Raw genomic sequence first — 340 nt, forward strand, 5'->3', positions numbered from 1 at the left:
TTTTGGAGCCCCCCAAAATAAAGTCTGACACTGTTTACACTGTTTCCCCATCTATTTTCCATGAAGTGATGGGACTGTATGCCATGATCTTCGTTTTCTGAATGTTGAGCTTTAAGCCAACTTTTTCACTCTCCTCTTTCACCTTCATCAAGAGGGTCTTTAATTCCTCTTCCCTTTCTGCCATAAGGGTGGTGTCATTGCATATCTGAGGTTATTGATATTTCTCCCAGCAATTTGATTCCAGCTTGTGCTTTTTCCAGCCCAGCGTTTCTCATGATGTACTCTGCATAGAAGTTAAATAAGCAGGGTGACAATATACAGCCTTGATGAACTTCCTTTT

This window comes from Bison bison, unplaced genomic scaffold (genome assembly GCF_000754665.1).
Source record: "Bison bison bison isolate TAMUID 2011002044 unplaced genomic scaffold, Bison_UMD1.0 scf7180017864388, whole genome shotgun sequence".
Classification (NCBI taxonomy): Eukaryota; Metazoa; Chordata; class Mammalia; order Artiodactyla; family Bovidae; genus Bison; species Bison bison.